The sequence below is a fragment of the Equus caballus genome, chromosome 16 (genome assembly GCF_041296265.1).
Source record: "Equus caballus isolate H_3958 breed thoroughbred chromosome 16, TB-T2T, whole genome shotgun sequence".
NCBI classification, from domain to species: domain Eukaryota; kingdom Metazoa; phylum Chordata; class Mammalia; order Perissodactyla; family Equidae; genus Equus; species Equus caballus.
In genome coordinates this window covers 6,383,951-6,398,330 of record NC_091699.1, presented here as the reverse complement: position 1 = coordinate 6,398,330, position 14,380 = coordinate 6,383,951, and the positions used below count along the sequence as shown (strand labels likewise).

Below are 14,380 nucleotides of genomic sequence, written 5' to 3'. Positions count from 1 at the left end.
ACAAAGACTGTAACAAGAGACAGCAAAGGCCATTACAAAATGATAAAGGAGTCAATTCATCAAAAGGATACAAGAACTGTAAATATTTATGCACCCAACATTGGAGCACCTAAATATATAAAGCAAATATAAACAGAACTAAAAGGAGAAATAAGCAGCAATAAATAATAGCAGGGGACTTCAAAACCCCACTTTGAACAACAGATTGATCATTGTGATATTGTAATTTACAATAAGAAATACATATTTGGATGCAACCAACATAGGAGCACCAAAGTACATAAAGTAACTATTAACAAACCTAAAAGAAGAAGTGAACTACTACATAATAATAGTAGGGGACCTAAAACCCCACTTAGATCAATGGATAGATCATCTAGACAGAAAGTCAACAAGGAAATAATGGAATTAAATGAAAAACTAGACCAGATGGACTTAATAGAACATATATAAAAACAGCAGAATACACATTCTTCTCAAGTGCACATGGAACATTCTCAAAGATAGACCATATGTTGGGAAACAAAGCAAGCCTTAATAAATTTAAGAAGACTGAAATCATATCAAGCATCTTTTGTGACCATAATGCTATGAAACTAGAAACCAACTACAAGAAAAAGGCTACGAAAGTGACAGATATGTGGAGGCTAAACAACATAGTACTGCACAACCAATGGGTCATTGAAGAAATTACAGGAGAAATCAAAAGATATCTGGAGACAAATGAAAATGAAAATACATTATACCACACCAACTCATGGGATGCAGCAAAAGTGGTGCTAGGAGGGAAAATCGTAACAACACAGGCTCACCTTAAAAAACAAGAAAAATCTCAAGTAAGCACTTTTAAACTGCATGTAACAGAAATAGAAAAAGAAGAACAAACGAAACCCAAAGTTAGCAGAAGGAGGGAAATAATAAAAATTAGAGCAAAAATAAATGAAATTGAAGCCACAAAAATGGTAGAAAGGATCAACGACCAAGTGCTGGTTTCTTGAGAAGATAAAATTGACAAACCCTTAGCCAGACTCACTAAGGAAAAAAGAGAGGAGGCTCAAATAAAATTAGAAATGAAAGAGGAGAAATTAACCGATACCACAGAAATACAAAGGATCATAAGAGAATACTATGAAAACTATATGCCAACAATTGCAAAATCTAGAAGAAATGGATAAATTCTTAGACTCATACAATCTTCCAAAACTGAATCAAGAAGCAATAGAGAATTAAAAAGACCAATCACAAGTAAAGAGATTGAAACAGTAATCAAAAACCTCCCAAAAAATAAAAGTCCAGGACCAGATGGCTTCTCTTAAGAATTCCACCAAACATTCAAAGATTTAATACCCATCCTTCTCAAACTATTTCAAAAAATTGAAAAAGACTGCATACTTCGTAAGTCATTCTACAAGGCCGACATCAAGCTGATACCAAAGCCAGACAAGGATAACACAAATAAAGAAAATTACGGGCCAATTTTGCTGATGAACAGAGATACAAAACTCCTCAACAAAATACTGGCAAACCGAATACAGCAAAATCTTAAAAGGACCATACAGCATGATCAAGTGGGATTTATACCATGGACACAGGGATGGTTCAACATCCACAAATCCATCAATGTGATACACCAAATTAACAAAATGAGGAATAAAAAATGTGATCATCTCAGATGCGGAGAAAGCATTTCACAAGATCTAACATCCATTTATGATGAAAACTCTCAATAAAATGGGTATAGAAGGAAAGTATCTCAACATAATACAGGCCATATATGACAAACCCAAGCCAACATCATACTCAATGGGGAAAAACTAAAAGCCATCCCTCTGAGAACAGAAACAGGACAAGGGTGCGCACCCTCACCACTCTTATTCAAAATAGTACTGGAGGTATAGCCAGAGCAATTAGGCAAGAAAAAGAAGTAAAGGGTATCCAAATAGGCAATGAAGAAGTGAAATGCTCACTGTTTGCAAACGACATGATTTTATATATAGAAAACCCTAAAGAATCCATTGGAAAGCTATTAGAAATAATCAACAATAACAGAAAAATGGCAGGGTACAAAATGAACTTGCAAAAATCATTTGCATTTCTATAATTACAAACTAAGAGAAAGAGAACTCAAGAATACAATACTATTTGCAATCACAACAAAAAGAATAAAATTTCTAGGAATAAATTTAACCAAGAAGGTGAAAGACCTATACAATGAAGACTATTAAGGCTTTATTGAAAGAAATTGATAAAGACATAAAGAAATGGAAAGATATTCCGTGCACATGGATTGGAAGAATAAATACAGTTAAAATGTCCATACTCCCTAAAGCAATCTGCAGATTCAATACAATCCCAATCAGAATCCCAATGACATTCTTCACAGAAATAGAACAAAGAATCCTAAAATTCATATGGGGCAACAAAAGACCCCAAACAGCTAAAGCAATCCTGAGAAAAAAGAATAAAGCTGGAGGCATCACAATCCCTGATTTCAAAATATACTACAAAGCTATAGTAATCAAAACAGGATGGTACTGGTAAAAAAACAGACCTACAGATCAATGGAACAGAATTGAAAGCCCAGAAATCAAATGACATATCAGATTCAATGCAATCCCTATCAAAATTCTACTGGCATTTTTCACAAAAATAAAACAGACAACCCTATTATTTGTATGGAACAAAAAGATCCCAAATAGCCAAGGCATAATTGAGAAAGAAAGCTGGAGGCATCATACTTCCTGATTTCAAACTATATTACAAAGTGACAGTAATCAAACAGTATGGTATTGGCATAGAAACAGCCAGACAGACCAATGGAATAGAATATCCAGAAATAAGCCAGAAATATATGGTCATTCAATGTATCACAAAGGAACCAAGAATACACAGTGGGGAAAGGTCAGTTTCTTCAATAAATAGTGTTGGGAAAACTAGACAGTCACATGCAAAAGAATGAAACTGTAACCGTTATCTTACACTGTACACAAAAATCAACTCTAAATGGATTAAAGACTTGAATATAAGACCTGAAACCATAAAATTCCTAGAAGCAAACACAGGGGGTAAGCTCCTTGAAATTGGTTTCAGCAATGATTTTTTGGATTGGACACCAAAAGCAAAAATTAAAATGTGGGACTACATCAAACTACAAAGCTTCTGCACAGCAAAGGAAACCATCAACAAAATGAAAAGGGAACCTATGGAATTGGAGAAAATATTTGCAAATCTTATATCTGATAAGAGTTTAATATCCACAATATGAGGAACTCATACTACTCAACAGCAAAAAACAAATAACCTAGTTAAAAAATGGGCAAAGGACGTACATAGGCATTTTTCAAAAGAGACATGCAAATGATCAACAGGTACAGGAAAAGGTGCTCAATATCACTAATGCTCAGGGAAATGCAAATCAAAACCACAATGATTTATCACCTCATGTCCTTTAGGATGACTTGCATCAAAAAGAAAAGAGAGAACAAATATTAGGGTGTGGAGAAAAGGGAACCCTTGTGCACTATTGGTGGGAATATAAATTGGTGCAGCCATTATGGAAGACAGCATGGAGGTTCTTCAAGAAATTAAAAGAACTACCATTTGATCGAGCAGTACCACTTCTGGGTATATATCCAAAGAGAAATCAACATCTCAAACAGATATCTGTACTCCCATGTTCATAGGAGCCTTATTCACAACAACCAAGGTATGAAGCAGATTAAGAGTACACCAATGGATGAATGGATCAAGAATATTTGGTATATATATACATCATGGAATATCATTCACCCTTTTAAAAGAAAGAAATCCTGGGCCAGCCCAGCAGCATAGTGGTCAAGTTCACATGCTGTACTTTGGCAGCCCGGGGTTCGCAGGTTCAGATCCCAAGCACAGACCTAGCACCACGTGTCAAGCCATGCTGTGGCTGCATCCCACATAAAGTAGAAGAAGACTGGCACAGATATTAACTCAGCAACAATCTTCTCAAGCAAAAAGAGAGAGATTGGCAATAGATGTTAGCTCTGGGCCAATCTTCCTCACAAAAAAAAGAAAGAAATCCTGTCATTTGTGATAACATGGATGAACCTGGAAGGCATTAGATAATTAAGTCAGACAGAGACAAATAGGACATGGTACCACTTATATGTGGAATCTAAAAAAAAGTTAAAATCATAGAAACAGAGAACAGACAAGTGGTTGCTGGGGGGTCAGGTAAATAGGGAGAGGTTGGTAAAATCATACAAACTTTAAGTTATAAGATGAGTAAGTTCTGAGGATAACATGGTAACCATACCATTTGTTAATACAAAATAACATTGTATTGTATAATTGAAATCTGTTAAGAGAGTAGAACTTAAATGTTCTCACCAAAAAAGAGAAATATCTGAGGTGATGGATGTGTTAATTAACTTTCACAATGTATGCATATATCAAACCATCACATGGTATACTTTAAATATCTTACAATTTTATTTGTCAATTATACCTCAATAAAGGTAGAAAAAAATAAGATAGAAAAGACGGGAGAACAAATGAATATATCCCCAAATAATGGGGTGAACTAGATGGAATTTTATATCTGAGAAAAAGAAAAACGTGCAGATAATTAAAATAGCTTGCTATATATAAAATGTGAATGCTCAGAAGTCATTTGCTACTTTGACTACTGCAATATTAAGTATGTAGCTAGCTACCATAATTATACTTTAAAGAGTCTCCTTGATTTTATGCAAATGTTCTCCTATATTTCTTACTACATTGGTAATAGCAATAAAACACAGCTCTGATTATCACTTAGGGACGTGACTTCCATTGCCTGCCCCAACTTAGGTTTCAACTTTGTTTTCCATCCCTGCATTTCATGTATTCCAACACCCGACCAAATGAAAATATAGTTTTTATTCTCCATATATGGAGACTCCTCCCACCATATTTTGTACTCAAAACTTTCAATACCTTCAAGACCCCATTCAAACATCAGTTTCTTCATGAAATTTATATGCACTTTATAAAAAACAATTTTAAGAGTTTCTCTAATTTTTGTCCTGAAATTTAAATTACCAGAGATTTAGGGGTGGGGAGGTGGGAATGAAGCTCATCTCTTTAACAGTAATTACTATGTTATTCTAGAAAATGGATTTTTAAAGAAATATATTGCAACCATCTCTTTCAGTAAAAGTTTAAGTGAACAATATTAGTTGCCATTATAGCTACATACTGAAAATAAAATCAAAAGGCCATAACTTCTTCATAGAGCACTCCACAAGTTATCAATTGTGGGAAGCAGGGATATAGATTACACTACCGTATTCTTCATTAAGATAGAAAGAATAAAGTAAAATAGAGAAGTGTAAAGAGGTTAAGAAAGGGAAAGAAGAGAAGAGAAGGGAGGGAAGGGGAGAAGGAAAGAAGAGAGAGAGAAAGGAAGAAATAAAACCATACTGACTACAAAAATATAACAGGGCATTCTGCCCCTTGCCATTCTTTCTAGTAAGCAAAGATTTAAAGGAAAACGCTAAAGAAATACTTTCTTTAAAAAAAAAAGACAGGCAGTAATGTGGTCAAAGAAACATCAAGAACAACACAAACGTACATTTTACATGGAGTACGCAGGAGATGTTGAAACTACATTAGGGATTAAATACTATGGGTGTCACATATCTTAACTGTCAGCTAGTCTTGAATTTTCTTTTTTGTTTATTTTGTTTTGCTTTTTATTTTGCTGCTTAGTTTATCTTTTTAGTGGCGAGGTGCCATGCAAAAGAAACCGTTTCCAGATTGTTACAATCTTGTAATAACATCTTAAGTGTGATTCAAAGTGAAAAATGTAAATAAAATTAATAAAGCAATAACTAACAATTGAAAAAATTATTTTATGGCTTGTGTCACAGTGAAATTAATATTAACCTAAGACATCATAATGTTAACATTGTTAGCTAGCAGACTTATTAAGATTCAGGACAGTAACTAGCCTAGAAAAAGTACTTAGGTTGGTTTTCCACAAAACTAAATCAGGTCCACCTGATGTGTCAGGAATAGTAATGATATACATTAGAATGCTATGGCTTTCATATAAATTCTTCTCTTGCAATACAAGAAAAAGTTTTTAGAGTAATATGAATTACAAAAGGTATGGTATTGAGAAAAAAAGTGTCAATCGATAAGGCAGAAATCCACCTAATATTCAGAATACAGAGCCTAATTAAAATAAGTTCTTAGAGATTGAATTCTTATAGTACTTTCACATGGAAAATATTGTTTCATAGTTACAGGCTGTAATGATAAACATGAACAGCCATCTCCTGGGTCATACAATGGAAGAGATCTTAGATTGTGAATGATAGCCCAACACAGATGTGTATTTCAGGTTATTCACAATTAAATCTTAAAAACTTTATTTCAACAATTATAATTCACTAAAAGCTTCTAAACTTGAAGTTTTTCACTCCATTTATGGGATATTTTGAATAAATATTTTCAACTGTTTTTGAATAAAATGTCATCAAAATTTAGAGGACTTGCTTGCAAAAATGTTCAATAACAATGCAGGATACGTAGATTGATTTATCAAGTAACTCTTCAAAGAGTCAAATGTTTATGAAATCCAATTAATAAAAGGCAACAAAGAAAGCAAGCTTATAACAACACGCCAAAGTATTCTTTTTTGGATTCAACATCAGTATTGTCTCAAAAACACTGTAATTCAGTTACATTAACTGTGCATATAAAAAATTGAAAATTTTGACAACTGTAGCTTTGTTCAGTAAAATATCAAGCCTCTTTGACTACAACTGTGAAATATACATGAACTACAACCAATTCCAAGTGTATCTTGGCTACACAGGTTACATAATTTAGTAAGAGTCCTGTTTTACCCAAGATGCTATGATCCATCAAATTTCTATTTATATTATCATTGCAGAAATAATTTTATCTTTAATGTTCTGCAGTTACATGTGTCAAACTATTGTCTGCAGCTATAATCTCCTTAAAATAACTACCAAATCTGAAAGTAACTCCTGATGCTTTTTCAGCAGATTTGTGCATTCAGATTGTCATGTGACCATGAGAGATGCTAAATGCTGGCAAACATTTTGTGTACTAGTTATAGATTCATCAACTCAAATGAAAAACAAAACATCAGTATTTATCATTAAGCATTAATTTTCCTTTATTTGAGCTCCCTGCTGCCAAAAGGTTACAAAAGCATTACTAAACACTATGAAAAAGGAAACGGTTGTTGACAAAACCACTGTAGCAACAACATTCCTACTGCTCTTTGTAGGCACTCTGACAGGACTGATTAGCCTCTATTCCTAGCAAATATTTCACTTACACCTAATCTAAAATTTTCCATGTTTCCTATTGACCCCACTCCCAGGCATGGCGGCTATACAAATCTCTCAGACCTTAGAATGCAATGTTACAACTAGCTGGTACAAGTGGCTAGCAGAGACAGCAGCATTAAATACTTCTCCCGTCCCATCCAGCAAATTAGTTGTACCCAGCCACTCATGTCTCAGCACACTTTATCAGCAAGTGCCCTTCATGCTATCTTTAAAAGAAGCTGTTAGTTACTTTCTATCTGGAAAGTGTCAGGCCTGGGTTGTCATTGGATGTCTTCAGATTTAACCACATGTTAAAGTGAGAACGTTCTTCACCGCACACGTTGCTCATGCACTAATACAGACCATGGCAGAGGTTAAAAAAAAAAAAAAGGATATTCACTGAATCTATCTGGGTTCATTTTAACGGAACCATTAATGGTAGCTTATATTTAATTAAAAAACAAAAACTCCGAAAACAAATGCTAAACTGGGCGTGCCACTAGGATCACAGGCATAAACCATGACTGTCCTAGGCAAACTGGGATGATGTTCACCGTACATTTAAGTGTTATCCCCATTTAACAGATGAAGAAAGAGATGCAGGGACAGAGGCTAATTCACAGTAAAGAGAATTTATTGTAAAGCTAATTAAACTTAAGTTCAGAGCCCTTCATCTGCATATTCCCCTTCCAAGCCCTATACCTAATTTTGTAGTCACAATTTTGTATTCTTTTTTCCATTATGAAGGTCCCTCACAACCTGATCTGCTCCTATACAGAGAGGTTTAATAATTAACCCAAATTCACATAGGACTGGTTTTTTTTGCTTGCTTTTTTGGGGGTTGTTTTGTTTTTAAAGATTTTATTTTTCCTTTTTCTCCCAAAGACCCCCAGTACATCGTTGTGTATTTTTAGTTGTGGGTCCTTCCAGCTGTGGCATGTGGGACACCACCTCAGCATAGTCTGATGAGCAGTGCTATGTCCGCGCCCAGGATTCGAACTGGCGAAACCCCGGGCCGCCGAAGCAGAGCGCACGAACTTAACCACTCGGCCACCACGCCAGCCCTAGGACTGGTTTTGATTTGATCTGGAAAATATATAGTCATACAAGAAAATGGAAAAATAGTATTCATTATTTTTCCCCAGAAGAATCCTAACTGGTATCACTGTCTTGGAGTCTTTCACCACTATATTCCAAACTACACACCACTAGCACCACAAACAAACAGTCATAGAATACCACTTTCACTGTGGTACTTCTGAATTTGAATGACTCCTCAATATCCAACAGATCAAATTTCAACTTCTCAGTCTGGTTTTCAACCTCACCATCACGCAGACACATATACACATTTTTAAGTATTTAAATAAGTAATCTTATCTCCAACTATTTACATAACATTTATTTTATTCTTTTTCTCCATCAAATTTTCCTTTAGCCTTGTTTCTGATTTGCCAAACTCTCAGCTAAAACTTTCCTATGTTCTACTATTGTTCACACTGTTTTTTTTAAATCATATATTTTGGCCCCTGATCTTTCAACATTTTCAAACTTTATGGAATGTCATATTCCCCCCTCCCCAATAAGCTATAAATCTCTCAGAAAGAGACTAAATTTCAGTTACTTTATACTCTGACCTGGCACAGTGCCTGGTACATAGCACTCACTAAATACTTTGCACAGGTGAATATTCTAGGCCTACATTTACAAATGCAAACCTCTCCTTCACCTAAATTCAAACAGGATTTTATCTGTGTCTTTCTTATGACACGGGTTGCATTCTTCAATCTAAGTTATAAAAATAAACCTCCTCTAATTAAAACAAAAAGTCTTCTTACACTGCATGTATAGTGCTGTATTTCAGATCTATAGTTGATCCCATTCTGAATAGCATATCGAGGCCCAAAGACTGGTCACATCTTTATCTTCTCCTTTCTCTCTTCTCTTCCTACCACCTTCCTGTCTGAGGTGGCTATGAATTTGGTGAAACAAGTCATCAATCATCAAATACTGAAAATAAAAGAGAATCTTTTCCAAATTAAAAAGATCAGTGCTTATACCTGTCCTCTTTCAAATTTACACCTCAATGTGACTAGGAAAACACAGGGTCTCAGTGCTGACGTAAAAGTACAAAACAAAGATTAGAGTTCTAGGTCAATGATTCCCAGACAACTAAAAAAAAAAAAATTATTTAATTGGTAAGACTGACAAATGATTCATATTTTTAATTTTGTCAAGAAAGGACTTGGGACCAGCCCCGTGGCCGAGTGGTTAAGTTCGCGTCCTCTGCTTAGGTGGCCCAGCGTTTCACTGGTCCAGATCCCGGGCATGGACATGGCACCGCTCATCAGGTCACACTGAGGTGGCGTCCCACATGCCACAACTAAAATATGTACTGGGGGGATTTGGGAAGAAAAAGCAGGGGGAGAAAAAAAGAAAGGACTTAAAATGGGAGGGGCATTTTAAGTCAAAAAAAGAATATAATTTTAGGAAAAAAAGAAAGAACCCATTAAATTGAAAAATCTGACATTATGGCTGATTAGCAAGTTTCAGGGACAGTAGACTGGGAACTGCTATCATAGATATGTCAATTAGTTTCAGCTTAGACCAAATCTCTTTACCCTAAATGAGACTTTGTTTGAAATGAAATGTTATATCTTCAAAGACGTCCACAAAGCATAACACTAAAGCCAAACCAAGTAATTTAAAAATCAAAATAAGGAAAGCTTATTTCTTCCCTAGCCACCAGTCCCTTCCCTCACAAAAAAAAATCTTACATATGACTGGTAGACTCCCCAAACAGAAGAGCAGCAAAAAGTTAAATGCCAAGTTTCTTTTATGCCAAGAAAACTTGCAAAGACCTTTGCAATTGTAAAGACGCTCCTATCAAATGATTCCGCAATTAAACTGTATATCAGGTCCCTATAATACACAACAAGAATACCCTGGTTTGATTTAGTGTATACAATCAGGTTGCTACAACCAAAATATAAACTTGCTGTAGCCTGCTTCATTCATTTCCTTGGAAAAAAGGTATAAAGCCTCTTTGCAAGTGTTTTCCTGTCTTAATGCAGACCTATCTACTGTCTGCCAAATAATCCTTTCAGGTTCTTTAATACTGCCCTCCCAACCCATCTCTTCTAAGAAGCCTTGGTAAAAACTAGGTCTCCAATTTGATAATTATTTATCTCACTTCCTTTTCAGCTTTTAAGAACCTGTGTTTCATTGTTTCTCTGTAGCGCTTGTTCTGTGCAACACTGTTATCCTTCAAGGTTTAAGATAATTTCTCTGTTCTCTAAATATCCATAGCCCTTTACATGTGCCACTTTCACAATACTCGTATTTCTACATTGCATAGCATAGCATAGCCATTAAGCATATGGTTCTCAAATAACTGTCATTGATTAGCTGGGTGACCTTGGGCAAGCCACTTAACATTAACAGTGCCTCAGTTTCCCTATCAGTAAAATGAGGATAACATTTGTACATACCTCATAGGGTTCTTCTTAAGAGTAAATGAGCTAATATACAAAAAGTTCTTAGAACAGCATTTGTTATATATTAAGTACCATTTAACTATCTAGTCTTAAAATCATTCACCTAATTCAAATCTCACCATTCTACCATAAATTCTTTTTGTGGTCCAAAGTTTTATCTTTTTCTCTTTTGAATCCCACTATACAGCTTGACAATGCCCTAAACAGGGAGGCAAGTAAAAACGTATTTGTTGAATTAATGAATGCCGAATTCTCTGATGGAGCAGCTCTGAGAGAGCTTTGCAAATGTTCTCTAGTTACTCGTCTATATTTTAAGTTCCTAACAGTTCTCAAAATTTTCAAACAAAAACTAATCCTACAACAGAGGGAAATAAACAAGTACTCAAGGATGGTCTGAGACAAGGATTAAAACTTCTACTCTATAGCAGCTCCAATCAACTGCTAGTGATTACTAAGCACTGTCTCAGATTCTGAGGCCCTTACGGCCTCATGGTCAGAGCGCCATGATCAACTAATCTTGTCTACCTTTGTTTGCTGGGATAGTACAAAGTGGACACACTCATTTTTTCATTACCAATCTGGAGTTTGACCCTAACGAGCCCAACCTCCCCAAGAAAATTTATTTAAAATTCCATATTTTCTCTTACAACTTCACACAAGTTTTGCCTTTTACTCTATAACATATCCCTGTTTACTTAAATTAAAAAATATATTTTCCTCCGATCTGTGAATAAAACTGATGCTCCAGGGAGATGTGTCACGTTTCTTCTGTGGTTTCTTAACCCCCTGGTACCTAATATCTCCAGGTGCAGCACTACCTCATTTTGAGAAACACAATCCTAGACTACACGTTTCCTGCAGTACATTGCTTTTGCATCCTCCCACTAGCAACCAAAATACTACTCCCTGAATAACCAGAAGATATATGACAGAATAATAATAGCACCTATATTTTAATACTGCTTAAGCATTTGTAAGATGATTTTGTATCTCATTTAATATTCACATTTTAAAGAATTCAAAAACATCAAATTATAATCATGTATCAACTAAATTGTGTGACGTTTGTAAGTGAGTTTTCACTTTTCTCCAAAGTGGAAGCATGATGCTAGAACATTAGCTAGGAATAAATCAGATAAACTTCTAAAATACGATGCTAACATATCTTCAACAGGATAAATGCTATTGCTAAAATTGTCAGACATCGTTACAATACTTGAACACAAAAGCTGTCTTTCCTCTTATAAAATTCCTAAGAATTTAAATGTGTTATATTCTAACCATATCATCACTGTCCTGGGTCTACTTGTGACAAAAATTGTATTTAATGGCTTAATGTTTCAATCAAAACAATTCTTTTTGTCAGGGAATTTGATCAAACGAAATTACAGGCCCACATGATTTCCATCCTAGTGGACTTGAAGGTCAACAGCAATGAACAGGTTACCTAAAGCTAAACTGTCAACTCATCCTCCTTTATGTGATCAATTCTAAATACAAAACAAACTGTAAATTCTCTTGTAAGTTAAAGCAAAAAATCGCTTCACTTTCCCTCCCTTGCAAAAACAAACTAAATTGGATTTATGGTGGATACGAGCCCCCACCAATGGATTTAAGGGCAGCAGGGAATGGCCTCTTCCATAACGCCTTACAAATTTGTGCAAAGATGATATATTGACGCAAAGAAATCCCTTCGAAAAGGGAGAAGCAGGGGCGAGAAGAGGGCTCAGCTGCTCAGAGGTCTCATTAGAGGAGGAGGACCCGGGAGGCGGGGGAGGGAGAGCAGAGAACCTCACCCACGGCGGGCCCCACATGTGAAGCTTTTGGAAAGGCGGTGGGGGAAAAGCTGAGCTGCTTTCGGTTTAAGAGCAGAGACATGGTGCTAGGGTCCCCCGGCTTGGGGAAGATTAAAAGACCTCTCCTAGCAAGTTGCCCCCAGGCAAGGCTGTGCCCTCCCCTCCGAGGCCTAGGAAAGAGGCGCCATGACGGGAATGCACTTCCAGGGACGCAAGGCTACAGTCTCAAGCTCCAGCAGCACGACTCACCGGGAGCCCCCGACCCAGTTCATCTCCCCAAAACTTCTGAGAAGACACTGGGGTTCTGACAGCTGCACTTCAGACGGCTCCGTTCAGGGCTAAGCCACAGCTTCCTCGGTTTCAGCCCGCTCCTCTCCGGCCCACGGGCCTAGAGCCCAGCCTCCCTACAGCCTTTGCGGCCTGGTTAGGCTCCTTCCGGGTCTCCCGGCAGCCTCTGCGGTTTCTGCGGAGACGCCGTGGGAAAGCAGCGCGTCCGAAGGAGGAAGAACACAGCAGTTTCAACCGGTCGGGCGAAGGAACCCTCAAGAAATGAAGTGTCGGGCTGTGGCCGCAGGGTTAGTGTTTCAAACCACCCCCACCGTAGTTTTATTTACTTTGCTGTAGGTCTCAGCCTTTTTTTTTTTAGGTCAAAGAACAGACTGAGGGGAGAAAAAGAAGGCAAGAACAAAGATATGGATCCGTAATCCTCAAGATGATGTTTCCATTCCCACATCACTCCATATCCAAATCCTTTAAATATCTTTCACGTGCAGTTTCAATATTCAGTACACAGTTGTTTATTAGAAATATTGCGCTGTAGTAACTTACCATTTTGTGGGTTTCTTAGAGAGCTTGATCAAAACTGGGTTTAGCTGTAAAGACCCAAAGACTTTAAACACCTTACTAAAAAAAATCTCAAAACGAAAGTTGGATTTTACTGATCGTTTCTGTGTTATGTTTGTATATCCTCAGAAAATGTTTATCTTACACACTGTTCTATGATATTTTGGTTAGAAACTAGAAATCTGTACCAAACAAATGCACAAAATGTTTTTTTTTCCCCAATTGTCATGATTGTTTTCCAGATTTTTAACCTGGGCAATCTCTCATTTTCAAATATGCTACATTTTCTGTTAACTCATTGGGAAATAGTGCCTAAAATATAGTTGCCTAAAATAGGATTATGTGCCCTGGTAGACATTGTTTAATCATATAAATACTGATTTTTGCCACAAAAATTCACCAAAGTATATCTATCATTGGTTTGAATTAAACCAAGTGAGTATAGCATTTCAGAACAAATTAGTCTTCGTCATGGAGTAGCTCATCGTTTTTCAGTAACTAAACCATACAGTCGAGTCAGAAGCAATGGCCCAGTGCGTTAGCCTTTCCTACTTTCAACATTTTGAAACAGGTACAAATTAACTAAATTAACTAGAAGGGGAAAATAATTTTATAGAGGATTGACTGACCTTTTAAAATATATTCTATAGGTAGAGACATAAAGGACAGGTTGACCAATCTGTTGAGAAGAGTCAAGAAGTGGGAGCTGGATAGAACCGTGTCTTCTCTCTGACTAGAGTCACTGCTTTCCTTCCAGTCACAGAGAGGCAGTGGAAGTGGTAAATTAGGCTAAGGAAAGATTAATCTATGAGATACATCCTCAGACAAGATATTTGCTGGGTTTTCCTTCACAGCAAAAGACATTTCATTATGAACCAGTTATTAGGTGGTTATTTGTAACAGATGAAATATTGAC

General features: G+C 36.4%; 1 protein-coding gene and 1 pseudogene across 7 annotated transcripts in view; one reads left to right on the top strand and one right to left on the bottom strand.

The window, feature by feature from the left end:
• Positions 1-13,014, bottom strand: part of LOC138917974 (regulator of DNA class I crossover intermediates 1-like) — a 72,608-nt pseudogene extending 59,594 nt beyond the window's left edge.
• A 61-nt stretch (positions 13,015-13,075) lies between these two features.
• Positions 13,076-14,380, top strand: part of LOC100146242 (ATP-binding cassette sub-family D member 2) — a 59,161-nt gene continuing 57,856 nt past the window's right edge. For all 7 annotated transcript variants that reach the window (XM_070237018.1, XM_070237014.1, XM_070237020.1 and 4 more), the window contains exon 1: positions 13,076-13,196. The gene's annotated coding sequence lies outside the window, so the exon portion shown is untranslated. The remainder of the gene's footprint in view (positions 13,197-14,380) is intronic.